The 11,981-nt window shown below is 32.8% G+C and overlaps 1 long non-coding RNA gene across 1 annotated transcript; it reads left to right on the plus strand.

The window, feature by feature from the left end:
* The first annotated feature begins 8,636 nt into the window (after positions 1 to 8,636).
* Positions 8,637 to 10,841, plus strand: LOC141700918 (uncharacterized). Its single transcript, XR_012566592.1, has 4 exons — positions 8,637 to 9,081; positions 9,855 to 9,984; positions 10,400 to 10,507; positions 10,629 to 10,841. It is a non-coding gene; the product is annotated as an uncharacterized LOC141700918 (long non-coding RNA).
* Positions 10,842 to 11,981: the final 1,140 nt, after the last annotated feature.

Here is an 11,981-nt window from a genome sequence, read left to right on the forward strand (position 1 = left end):
TTTCTATATATTTTCACAATCTCTACATCACAGCAAGCGATGCGAGTTATATATATTTTCGCCAATTAGGTTCCTAATAACGCTTGTGGTATCCCCTATTAATCTTGTTGTTCTAGCTATTGGCCACAATATCCATATCATTCAGCCCAACTTTGCAAAGCATCCACAATTTCTATATTTCACAATCTCTACATCAATTCCAGTTTTGTATAGCACTTAACGATCTTTTCACCCGAGCTAAAACCCTCACCCGACCATAACTACACACCAATCAAAAGTTGAAATGTACGTATCAATTATAATTAAAGAACAGGCAATGAATTTAAGCGAGGGACAGTGAAAACCTGGTAGACTTGAAAGCTGAAAGGCTCGAAACTTTCTCGATTGCACGAAGTCGTTGGAAACAACTGATTATACTGATTAGTGATATAACCAGGATGAACAGCTTAGTTGAGGAACATTTCCATAATTTTCTGAATGTATCTTAGGGGGTTGTCTTTGGTAGAGATATAAATTCAGAGTCCATGTTTTAATGTCTCTTGTAAAACTTCAAATTTGAGTTCCTATAATTTCTCAAACAAACTATTTTAAATTTTCTATAGGCACAAAATAAGCACAAGCTCAATTTTATTTTGGTGAATAGGTGTGAATGCAGGGTCCATTAATATAAAACGATTTCACCAATGAAATAAGTCAACTCTTGAGAATTTTATTGTCCGTGGCACACCGAGAAATGACGAATTACCACAAAAATACTAAATTGGAATGTGAATTTTGACTAACTGTGTTGTTGAAGCAGTCCTTGAGCATGAAGCCAATGTGAGGTATAGAGTACACATTCTGTAGGTAAGTTTGTGCACATACTTTTGGAAGCATGCAAAGGGAGTTCCTTAATCTTCATTACATCATTGGAAACCCTTGAAATATGTGAAAGATATCCATCATTATGGTTATGGCTGGAAACAGAAAAGTATGAAACCATGCAGCTGGGGTCTGCTAACTTTCTAAACACTGACAAATTTATGATTTATCTAACATCATGAATTGTTTTTCATGACATAGCAGCTGCACTATTATTGACACTCCAGGTGTTGGCGACAACATGCACTATTCACCAGTGGTGGAGCCAGAAATTTTAGATGTGGGATTAAAATAGAAGAAAATTTTTATAGCTTATATATTTCTTTAAAAATTTCTAGTGGGGGCTAAGACAGTTTTTGTTAAGTACTTATATGTATTCTTTTTAAATATGAAGTAGTTACATATAAAATTTCCTATGTGGCTCTCCTATTCACCATTCATGGAAGACGTGGATTTAATGCTTTTTGTAAGCATTTTATCTTTAACGATGCGACGTATCTGATTTGTAATGCAATGTCATTCCATTAACAGTTTGGTATTAAATATTTTACAGTTTGGTATTAAATATTTTACTATGTATTTGCCACTGACTGCGGCTTTTTAACTAGGGATTAGATTTGAAAGCTATATTACCCTTTTTATGTAGTTTTTGCAATTGGTGACCTAATTGTAATACCTCCGCATCTAGATATTACCCTTTTCTCCGTAGTTTGTTCAACTGGTGACCTAACTGTAATACCTCCGCATCTCTGTATACGATTGCCTTTATAGTTATGCTTGTCTTTGTCTTTGAACAGAGTGGTGTCATCGATTAAAATATGAAATCATACTATTCAAATTTATAATCTGAGCCTAAAAAAACAAATCATGTGATTGCTTCATCTGTAATCATAGGGGTGAAAATTTCAATAAAACTAAAATCAGAAAGAGAAAAAATAAGCAGCAGATCCCTAATGGCTTTTATGTTACGAACATACAACAAATCAAAGTCTAAGCAGTTTACGATCACAACATAAATGGTTTGCAACACTCGGAAATGAATCATCTTAAACAAATGATATCTTAAAAACTCTATTACAGGGCTGACAGAAAAAATGGAACAACTCTTTCGAAGTTCTGACCTCAATTTAAACCTTGAATCTGGAACTTAGGAAGTGTGCACCATATATATCAATGACTTCAAGAACTGACTGGACTGCTTTCAAGTGGATTTTCACAATTTTGTTTTTCTGCGAATGCAAACTTGCATTCTGTAAATCCCCTGTAGAATAAACTATATTTTAGGGATTACAAGGAAATATTTAGCCGTCTACGCTACTTGATAACTCTGATCCACGTCGGGTCCTTCTGATGCCGCTCCTGTACCCTTCTTGCGGTGTAGCTGCGGTTGGGTGTCTACAAAACAACACTGGAGGGGGGATTTGAACCTCGCGGCGCCTCCGGTGTGAGAATAAGTAACTCGCTTTGGTTGATGAAGATGAAAATGCAAGGTGGTTGTTGTGTGTATGAGTGTGTTGAAAAGAGTGATAATCTCTCCTTGGACTATTTATAGCCCAATGATAGGGTTTAGAGGTTTGTAGCTTTTTGGTCGTTCGTTGTGGGACTGGAGGAGGCCTGACTAGAATGGATGCCTTACACATGTCCCAGTAAGGATTGTCGAGGAATGTTCCAACGATCTTTTGACACGTACCCTAATTATTCCCATGATTGATCATTAATAGCTGTCATTGTCACGTTCCTGGACTCGTGCTCCCGTGTTGTATTTAGTTGGGCATTCTAGAATAGGTGACGCGGGGATACTTGGTCTCGGGTTGTACATGAGCCGGGCCCGTTCGACCCCGAACTAGGCTCTGGAGCTGGACCTAATCGGTCTCGGAGCTGGGTTCAGTGAGTTAGACCTAACCAGTCCCAGACCGAGTGGTTTAGGACAAGGGTTGGTACTAGAGCCGGACCTAACCGGTCCGAGATTAAGTCATCTAGACTCGGGTTCGGTGAGGGTCTTATATATATCCTATCACTACTTTCTTCTAGTTCATATGAATTCTATAAGCAGCTCGGGACCGTACGAGTTATATTAACAACAGCTCCAATTTCCCGGACACTTAAATTAAGGATGAAAAGTGTGTGGTTATTATCTTCCTGAAAGAATTTGTACTTCCCATTTACACTTAAAGAACTAAAAACGAATATCCAAACGTGAAGCATGTGGCTGACTGGGTGCCGATAGAAATCCTTGTAGAAAGCATCAAATCACAGTCAAGTTGAGGATAATTACAAGGTTCATAGGCGCAAGATCTCTCATGCTCACATTTCACACCATAGCTCAATATTTCTTTGCACCCATACTTTCTATTCAAACAAGGGACTTTCTATCACGATGCTCCTCCATGATAAGGCAAGGAATATCACTGATCGACAAAAAGTAAGAAGGGCAGTCGTTATTATACTTGCTACAACAGCTGGAACAAACAGGGTGCCCCTTGATGCACTACAATTTAATTTAACAACCAAAAAAAAACATATATATGGATGCAATCATTACACACCACATGTTCATTTAATAAACAATGAAAATGAATGAAAGCTGATTGCAAAAATTAGTAAGTTTCTCAAGACTTTTCCATTTTACTAACATAATTTACACAACACAACACTACTAAAAAAAGTAGAATAGACATCGGCTAAAAAATGATGTCTATGAACAAAAAAATCCGATGTCTTAGTGGGTGATATTAAAGACCCCCATTTAACATCGATTTTATACTGATGTTCAAGAAGACATATAACATTAGTTCTTAAAGATGTTAAATTTCTAATGCATATCTAATCTTTATATATTATCATAATATGATATTTTTATCAATTAAATATATGTGGGATAAGCAAAATATTTCCATTTACCCATTAAAATGATGTTACTAATACCAGTAACAACGATTTTCAAGATAAACCGATGTAAAAATAACTTTTAACATCGGTTCTTTATTTCAAACCAATATCTATGGGTGACAAACTGATGTCTATAAAGCTTAATATTATCGGTTTTCTGTTTTAAGATATTTTATTATTGTAGTATTTAACATCAGTTTTATTCGATATTACTGATATCAATGTTCCAGTAAAACTGATGTATTAAGTTTTGATAGACATCGGTCTTTTATTAATGTACATTTTATAAATATAAATGCCAAAAATTTGCCCAAGAAACTCTCAAAATTAACTACTACTTTATATCAGTTGTCTATATATCTCACAACCAATATCCAAACATCAAGTACAACATTTTTATCTAATCCTAAAATCAAATACTATACATATTCATCCATCTATTATAATTATTAATTATACACTAGCTACAAGCACTAGTATAGAAAGGTCCTTCTGCGTCGCACTTTTTGCGTCGGTTGAATATAGAACTGACGCTTAAACACACTTCGAGCATCGGTTGTAATTTTAACCGACGCCTTAAGGCATTTGTGCATGATCTGTTGCGTCGGTCATTGATACAGCCGATGCTTTTGACAATTTGTAGCGTCGGGCTTTAAAACGCCGACGCCTAAAATCACATATAGCGTCGGTCTTTATAATACCGATGATGTAGCTTCTACCTACAGCATCGGCATTTAAAATGCCGACGCTGTAGGTTTGGTTTAAAGCTTCGGCTTGTAAATGCCGACGCTACAAATTTGGTTTTAAAGCGTCGGCATTTAATTGCCAACGCTGTAGATTTGGTTTAAAAGCGTCATCTTCTAAATGCCGACGCTATAGGTTATGATTTTTTTTAAATAATTTTTAGAAAAAATTTAAATAATACAAATTTTAAGTATAGTTATAAAATATGAAATAGAATTAATAAAATTATGGATGGGAAATTTTTAAAATCATTAAAAAAATAGTAGAAAATTAAATATCTATGATAGTATATATACTAAACTCTAAATTCTTTTAAAATATAAAAGAAATTAAATAAAATAATTTTATAATTATAAAAGTATTGATATTTCACCAAAAATTCTAACAATAAATTAACTAATTAATTTAAATATTAATAATTAGTAGATTTGAAATATTAGTTTTCAATTTTTTAAAATTAATTGAAATTTTAATTTTATATAAATAAACACACAAATATTAACAATCAGTGGATAATGCACTAGATGCAAATACTCCCCCGGCCGGGTCCATAATACATGTCTTTTTTTAAAAATCTTCCATAATAATTTTTTTAAACATAAATAATAATTTTCATCTTTACCTACATTAATTATATTGTATATTATAATGAAAATTAATCATATAATATATAATTGTGTAGAGAATAGACATGTACAAGTATTGTGCGATAATTAATCTCCAACGGAGTATTTTTTAAAAAAATATTTGAAAAATAAAATTTAAAAATAACTAACTTACTACAAAGAAACTAATAAATAATATTTTTAAAAGCATTATCATATATATGTTACGAGTGTATATTTATTTATCTGTAGTTAGTGTCGGGTTTTAAAATATAAATTATGAAATTTTTAGAAATATAATTTGTAGTTATGTAATTTAATAATTTTAAATTTTAGTAGTTATTTGATATCTTTAATAAATAAATGAAAAAATCTAATTAATTTTTTGAAGAATATTGGTATATTATTAGTACAAACAAGTATTATTTTAAAGTAAGTCTATAAGTATTTTAAATATTTAAAAAATATTTTTTTATTAACAAAACAGAAAGGGACTACCCTGTTCTTCCCCGCAGTCTTCTTTCCCGTTAATCTCTATCTCTCAGACTTAATTAAGAGAGAGAGAGCGAGACAGAGATCATTTGTGAGATATTACTGGTTCGAATTCTACTCTGTTGTTTTATCTCCGTATTTCTTTAAACATATTACTATAATACACACACATACTTATGTTTGTATGTATATGTATGTATAATATACCGTTTTGAACTTTTGATGCTCAATTAGTTGATTAACTTGATTACGAAATTTTATTTTAAAATATTAACACCTATAATGTACCTGTACAATATTCAATATATCATATACTGTATAAATTAAATTAATAATTAATAATTAATTAATAATTAATAACTTAGCAATATAAGAATAATATTTTCACTCCCACTTGAGGAGATCGTACAAGACTCTCAAATACACTCTATTGCATATACAATCTCTTTGCTCCCGATCAACCCCTGCTCGGCTCTCCCCCGCTCTTGATCCTCTCCCTTATCACAACTGCACAACGATTAATTCCAAGAAATCAGTTCCCTTCTCACTGAACTTATTGTTCTCCAATCTTTTCTAATTGATTTCTGGGTGCTGGGCTTCACCAATTGATTATCGGGCTTCACCAATTAATTGCTGAATTTATAGCTTGAGTTCACTACTTGATTTCACTTCTCTCTATCGCTCAAGTTAGGGTTTCTCTGGTATGTATGGTATGTATATATCGTAGATTGTTTATAAACCGTAAAGTTGGGGCTTTTTCTCAATTCGACAAATATAATAAATATTTCCCATACTAATAACGGAACAACTCCAATACACAAGCATTATGTTATAGACAGGGGATTTATATCTAGAAATGTCAGTTAGCTTAAGTACTAGTATTTAGCACCTAATTTTATAGAGCACAGGATTCAGATACGAGTTTAAGCAAACATTCTAAGGGTATCCATTAGATGATGTAATTCTTAAAAGTAAAAAATCTAAAAAATGACCAGCTATTTCTTCGACTGTCAATATTTGACTATCAGTAGCTCATGATCAATTACAACTGATTTCATTTTTAATAATGCAATGATTCACTATATCCCCTGATTTAATCTGATTGACAATGACCTACTGATTTAAATCTGATTTTAATGATACCCGGAAAATGCAGTAGTAGTGAAGAATTCTTAATTTACGTTGAGATTTCATAATCAAAATTTCTTGGATATCTGGTTGTACAAATTTGGCTGAAATTCATAAATTTATTGCAATGTTTGAGAGTTTTATCTTCACTCAATCTAACATATTTTATAAGTCCGAAAAAGCTTACATATTTTATAGACCGAAAAAGCTACCTGAAAGTATAAGTAAGCTCAGATCCTTTAAATATAAATATATCTCTCTGGTTGCTCAAGCTTATCTGAGTTCCATACGCCTTGAGGTTTCTATACTCACATTTTAATGACTATGACAATCTATTTGAGGGGTCATCTTTGGGTTTTTTATAAATAAATTAAATATACAAATTTAGCATACTGTAATTTTCAAGGTTTCCATCCTATCTTTATTGTGATTAGGCATAAGCAACTTTGGGGAAACAATTTATTTCTGGAAGCTGGTTAAAAAATTAACTACTTTGAAATGCCATCTTCGGTTTTGTATATATAGGTTAAACAAAGGAATTTTTGCACACTGTCAGTTTCAAGGTTTCCTTTCCATCACTGTTGTGATTAAATGTAAGTACCCTGCGGAGAATAATGGTTCCAGCAATATGATGTAGATACCTTACCAATAAAATCTACCAAATGTCAAAAGTTGCAACATTAACTATTAAGAGAACTTAAGGTTGATACCTATTAGTTAATTATTGAAATTGATTCCAATTTTAAAGTTGATCCAAGTTAGGCTTTTTAACGGGTGACTTGATATGCCATGACACAACCTTTCTTGTAATATTGCCCTTTTTGGCCTATTGCTTTTAAGGCTGACTTCTTAAATTTAAGAGCATAGAGGAAATACCAGCTCTAAGAGTAGTGTTGCTCATTTAATTAATACAAGTCATTTCTTCTGTTTTCATTTAATTTTTATGTATTTTGCCACTTTGGCAGGTGACTTGGCAAAAGGAAAAATAGGACTTCCTTCAGAGTGTAAGTTGTATCACATTATTACCTAGGACATATCTAGGTGATTTAAGTCCTGCTAGTGGTCGTCACATTCAAATAGTATCTGTTTATAAGCTCTAAGTTAGTTGCTGAGAAAACAAATGCAGCTTATGCTCAAAATATCAAGACTTTGAATGATGAGGGAGTGTGGCTTACGGTTTAAAGTAAGGGCATTATTAAGTTTTTAAAAGTAAACTTGAATCCTTTTTGCTATCAGTAAATTTAATTTCCTTATGCATACCAAATTTCTAGATGCTTGTATAATGATGACTCTTACAAACATTTGTTTGACTTCTGTGGTACATATTCATTTAATAATGCAGTAAATATTATTATTACTGAGATATTAAAGATAATGTATAGTCTTTTCAGTCTATTTACTTAATCTATTGATCCACTTTGCTGTTAAACTTTTGTTTAATGTTATCTCTTCCTTTGGTAAACTGCAACGACGATTTACGTTAAATAATTTGACTTCTGGGATTCCCTTGCACCCACGTCTGCAGTTCTGTATACAAATTGATTATCATTATTCTCATATGGCATTTAATAAGTCAAAGCCAATAACAATGGAAAGAATCAGGAGAACTAGAAGGGATGCATAAGAAGAAAACAATATTCATAATGACTGATCTAATTTATTGCTTCTTTAGACTCTATGAATCAAGTTAATGCTCTTTGTATTAACAGAAAAAGAGGTTTCTTCTTTGGTATATTTTTGAATTTAGAGTGTATGTGTTGTTTCTTTTCTATGTTGTATGTTTCTTTTCCAGTGCCCATCTATGGTCTCTGCTTTAGAATTGCCAAATGTTATATATGGGTATCACAATATCACCGTTGATAAAATTAAAATTAAATAAATAAATATTCTATGTAAAATTAAATTAATTTTACTCAAATTAAGTAAAAGTGTTATAGACTTATAGTGATCCTCCTTCTCCTTCAAGATTTAAGCCATCTTGTTTTACTGTTGTTAATGATGTCTGGGGTCTGGGGTCTGGTCCTATTAAGAAGTAGCTAATGACATTTGATGATATTGAGGGCTTCACTGTGTATGGAATACAACCAACAATCTTGATTATCAATATATACATTATGCCATCTGAAAGACAACTAACAAATGATGTTTGTACACGGAGATACTATCCGAAGGTGTTGCAGTTTGCAGAAACCAGTGATGGTAGCAATAAATATGCTAGAAAGCATGATTGATCGTGGCACTAACAAGTGCAGAAATATCTGACATTGCTTATTGGAAGTAATTGTTCCAAGATCTCCGAGGCATCTGGTTAAAGTGGATAAACTGTCTTGCTTATTGGAAGTAATTGTTCAAGAACAATTTGGTAAGTCCACATTTGATTGATCTGGATATTAATTTTATATTTTCCATAAAACCTTTTATAGTATGGCATATAGTGGCATTGAGAACTGAGTCAAGTCTACCCGTAAACGATAGTTCTGCTAGACAGTTCATTAAATATAAGGTTTACAAAGTCATTTCCTTTCTTTGGTTTTGACCTAAGTATAAGATCTTATACTTAGGTCAAAATTAAAATTTTCATTTTCCCCAGATATTTCTCCTCTCTGTCTCTTTTCCTCTTCCACTCACCCCCTTCACCTCACCCACTCGCATCTCTCAATTTTCCCTCTCCCTAATCCCCACTCTCAACGCACTCATCTCTCAAACACACTAGTTGTCTATGTAACATTATGTCTGTTAGCAAAAGGATAAACCTATAGTGTTATAAGCCCCATCTTTCAGTAACATACAATATTAGTATCTCTTGTCATGACTAGTTGGCCTCTTTTTACATGGAGACCTACTTAATTAAACTATAAAATCTAAAAAGTAGAAACTATTAACCAGTAACTTCATTTAGACCAGGTCAGAACGGTATCCTGATACAGTATAGGTTGTGTTTCAGAACTTCAGTCTTCCATATATATATTGGTCTTTCTATATATTTACTATAGACGGATATCCAGCATTTTGAGATTTGAGAAGACCAAACTAATTATATTCACTGTCGATGTTTCAAAAATGAGTATATTCTAACTAGTAAGAGTTCTGTTAGCTATTTATCTGTATAAATGGTTTCCTTTTCAATTGGTGTAGGTATTTCTACTTGGCTAAATCTTACAATTTGGATGGAAAGAGAGCCGAGGTGTATTCTTTGTACCGTCGTGCTTGCTCTCTTACTGATACTTCCCTCAAGAGGCTTCAAAGTTCAACCACTGTTGATCAGGTTCGTACTCCCAAAGAACTCCATTTTATGTTGTCATGTGTTCATGCATTGCATGTCCTTCCAAGATAATAGAATAAGCTGTTTTGATTTAATCTAAATATGAGGCGCATAGTTTTCAGTTTTCTGTCTTGAACATTTAAATGATCATTTATGTCACGGGATATCAGGCACTTTTTACGCCTTTGCTAGGAAACTTGCATGCGTCTTTATCACATTTCTTTGCAAAGTGTATAAAAAACTTGGAAAGAGTTGATCTAGTTGTTTGAGAGGGAAACAAGTGCCACTAGCAAATTTTGTTGTCTGAGAATGTAAGGATGTGACCTTATGTTTCTTAACAGAGATATTGTTTCTGAGTTTTACTCACAAGTATCAATAGATGATCTCTTTATATTATCTTTTTTCTTCCTTTTAGCAGGAAGTAGAAAATGTGGTTAAAGCTTGTATAAAAGTAAATGGTACGTGGAAGCCAATATAAGAGTAGCATATCCTCCGGTGGATCTTGGAAAACAAAAGTAAAGTATATGTATGGAGAAGCATAAAACCATTTCTTACCTTGTTATTTCAAATATTTAATTAAAATATATAATCTTCGTGTTGGTTATAATTTGCATGATTGTGAATTTATTATTTTTTGAACATTTCAGAGGAAAATGAGAACTGATGGTCAAGCATTTAAAAGCATCTCATGTTCGTGTCAAAAGACAAGATGTAGTTTTGCGATCTCGTTTTGCAGAAAGAAAAAAGGCGACTTGAAAATTTTAAAGTAGTTGTTAGGGGAGACACAATATGTGTTATTTTATCTGTAAGGGAACCATAATCGAAAGAGTTGGATGGTATGTGTAATTCAATATATACTTTTCTCCCACGAATGGTATAATTAAATTTTCTAAATTTATTGTAATTTATAATTTTTAAGTTGTACAATTTAATTTTCTGTTGTACTGTATTTTTGGGATATTAGTATTAATTGTATAATGGAACATGTTTATAGAAAATATATAAAATATCAATGGAAAATAGGAAAAAATAAATTTTTTGTGACAAAAAGCGTCGGCATTCTAGCTAACCGAAGCTATTGATGAGAAGCAAATGTGTCGGCATTTCTGCTAATTGATGTATTTGGTGAGAAGAAATAGCGTTGGTTAAATAGCACGACGTATATCATGAAAACCTGATGCATCGACATTTTAATCAACCGACGCAACAAGTGACAACCAACAGCGTCGGCATTTGAGATGATCGACGCAATTAATCAAACCAAGAACGTCGGTATTTTGTCCAACCGATGCTTAGCAATGCAACAAATAGCGTCGGTTATATATATAACACCAACGCTATAAGTTAACCTACAGCGTCGGTTTATGACCCTATGACGTGTGTTGCTTAACCGATGCAATTAATGTTTGTGTGTCGCTCATTTAACCGACGCTGTAGGTCCATACCTATAGCGTCTCCCACACTTACTTCGCCACTTGACCGACACCTTAGTGTTGTTTTGACCGACGCTAAAAGTCCAGTCTGTACTAGTGAAGATTCAACAACATGCAAACCTTCTTGTTCCAAGCCTTTGAACTATTTCAATGAGTGGTTCTAATTCTAAACTTCAAAATTTAAAATCCCCAAATTATGCGCTGGAAATAATTCTGCGCTAGGAAGGATCTGGTTGCTTAGCCTTTTGTTTCGCCTGTACAAATATCAAGCGTGTTTACATGCTTAGAAATTTTGGAATTCATACTGTATACGAACTAAGTTAAGTTTCACCACTAACCGGTTTAATTTAGATAAATAGAAACATAAAAAATAAAAGAAGGTAAGACATAGCATAAAATTTTATTTAGTAGCTTACTATAACTGCTTAGAAGAAGATGGATATTAAACTCCATACATGTGTGAAGCACTCAACAGCAGCTTGAAATTCTTTACGCCATAAAGCAGCATCCCCTTTTTTCTATGAGTTTATAGTTTCATGAATCTGATTTGTCCACATCTGAAATGAC

This window comes from Apium graveolens, unplaced genomic scaffold (assembly GCF_009905375.1).
Source record: "Apium graveolens cultivar Ventura unplaced genomic scaffold, ASM990537v1 ctg3091, whole genome shotgun sequence".
Classification (NCBI taxonomy): Eukaryota; Viridiplantae; Streptophyta; class Magnoliopsida; order Apiales; family Apiaceae; genus Apium; species Apium graveolens.